Raw genomic sequence first — 2,418 nt, forward strand, 5'->3', positions numbered from 1 at the left:
GGGTTGTTAACCAATGTCATAAAACAATATGTGTACTACTGTTTCGTGAGAAACTATTTGTTCTGTAAGCCTTCACCTGAAGTACAATAAAAAAAATTTAAAAAAAACTAACCCTTTTATTTGTCAGGTGCACTTTTTTAAGATACAAGTAAAAAGTTCTCTGAAATCTGGATTCTTGATCTCCAGGAGCCTAATAGAATCCAGAAGAGAATACCTACACAAATAACAGTATTTAGGTTAGTCTGCAAATAGCAACTGGATATGAAACTGAATTTTTCAAAACCATTAGTTTTTTAAAGGCCATTTTGCTTCTCAAGCAAATTCCTATTCACTTACTGAAGAAAGAAATCTATTCACTGAAATGTGGTCACCATTAAACCAAAAAAAAAACCCGTTGCCATCAAGTCAATTCTCACTCATAGTGACCCTATCGGACTGAGTAGAACTGCCCTGTAGGGTTTCCAGGGCTGTAATCTTTATGGAAGCAGACTGCCACATTTTTCTCCCACAGAGCAGCTGGTGGGTTCCTTTCGTTTAGCAGCCGACTGCTTAACCACTATGCCACCAGTTAACCAGTGCTTAACCACTGCGCCAGCCACTCCTTTGATCACCATTAGCTGTGCTAAATTACTCTACATAGCTCAGAAAACAGGTAGCTAAATAAAGATATTAATAAGAGTCTCGGTGATGCAGTGGTTAAAGCGCTCAGCTGCTAGCCAAAAGGTTGGCAGCTCAAACCCACCAGCTACTGCGCAGGAAAAAGATGTAGCAGTTCTGCTTCCATAAAGATTTACAGCCTTAGAAACCCCATGGGGCAGTTCTACTCTGTCTTTTAGGGTCACTATGAGTCGGAATCAACTCAACATCAGTAGCTTGGGGTTTTTTTGGTTTTATAATAAAATAAGGAGCCCTGATGGTACAATGGTTAAGCTTAAAGGTTGGCAGTTCAAACTCACCAGCCACTCTGTGGGAGAAAAGACCTGGCGATCTGCTGCCATAAAGAATTATACCCTAGGAAACCCTATGGCGCAGTTCTACTCTGTCCTATAGGGTCACTATGAGTCAGAATCAACTCAATGGCACACAACAACAACATAATCAGATAAAATACCAATAAGGTCAGGACAGTCAATCCCTAAATTTTAACAAAATACAGGGTACAATATTTCAATGCAAATAACGCACACCTTCTGTTTGTTTGCCAAACACACCTCCTGCGAGGTATTTTTCATAAGCACCGCTATGCCAATTTTTTTTACACGCTGCTGTAAAAAACAGCATAGTGCATTTACAAAGATACTCATGGGTGAGGATGCAGTTGGCAAACAAACGTAGAAGGTGTGCATTATTTGCGTGAAAATATGGTAATCACCTGCAATGTAAATGTAACATTGAGATGGGGTTATAGTAGCTCTTCAGTCTTTATTTTACATCTAAACATTCATTGAGCAGCTACTTCTACCTTCCAAACACGGTGGTAGGCACTAAGGAGTCAAAGTTAAAGTATAATGTTTTGTGCTTGCTTCGGCAGCACATATGCTAAAATTGGAACAATACAGAGAAGATTAGCATGGCCCCTGCGCAAGGATGATACGCAAATTCATGAAGCATTCCATATTTTTGTGCGGCAGTCTTAATAGTTTTTAAAATCAGTACTTTTAAAATGGAAACAACTTGACCAAAAATCTGTCACAGAATTTTGAGACCCATTCAAACAAAGTTTAATGGAAAAAAAAGGATGTTTCCCCTAAAGAGTTCAGGAACTATTCAGAGAATGGTTAATATGTGAGATAAAATAAAAAACAAGATCCTATTTATAACAGAAACAAATCTATACCTAGGAATAGATTTAACAAGTAATGTGCAAAACAGGTATGAAATTTTAACATATTACTGAGGGACTCAAAAGAAGACTTGAGCAAACAGACATAACATGTTCATGGATAAAAGAGTCATCATTATAAAGATTTTTCTTGTCTGTAAGTTAACTGATATAAGTTTTAGCAGGATTTTTTCTTTGTTTCTTTATGGAATAGACAAGTTGATCCTAAAGTTCATATGGGAAAATAAGCAAGAATAGACAAACAAGACAAGTCAGGAAAAATCTGAAAAAGATGACCTCTAAAAGGGGCCAGCACTACCAGATATTAAAATATATACATGATAGAACAGAAAAAGAAGTCCTGAAATAGACCAAATACATACTGGAATGTAATACATGATAAAGATGGTGAATCAAACCAGATACCAAGTAAATAAATGGTATTAAGAATACAATGGCAACTTCCGGCAAGATGGCGCTCTAGGCAGAAACACCACACCGTCCCTCTACAACAAAGATCCAAAAAACTAAGCCAAACAGAGAATCAACAATCCTGAAACCCCAGAACATCAAATGAAGAGATAAAGAACTCAGCC

The 2,418-nt window shown here is 37.4% G+C and overlaps 1 non-coding gene across 1 annotated transcript; it reads left to right on the plus strand.

Annotated features, from left to right (window-relative positions):
* The first annotated feature begins 1,515 nt into the window (after nt 1–1,515).
* Nucleotides 1,516–1,622, plus strand: LOC111821417 (U6 spliceosomal RNA). Its single transcript, XR_002824842.1, has one exon. It is a non-coding gene; the product is annotated as a U6 spliceosomal RNA (small nuclear RNA).
* Nucleotides 1,623–2,418: the final 796 nt, after the last annotated feature.

Source organism: Trichechus manatus, unplaced genomic scaffold (assembly GCF_000243295.1).
Source record: "Trichechus manatus latirostris isolate Lorelei unplaced genomic scaffold, TriManLat1.0 scaffold00082, whole genome shotgun sequence".
In the NCBI taxonomy this organism is placed as follows: domain Eukaryota; kingdom Metazoa; phylum Chordata; class Mammalia; order Sirenia; family Trichechidae; genus Trichechus; species Trichechus manatus.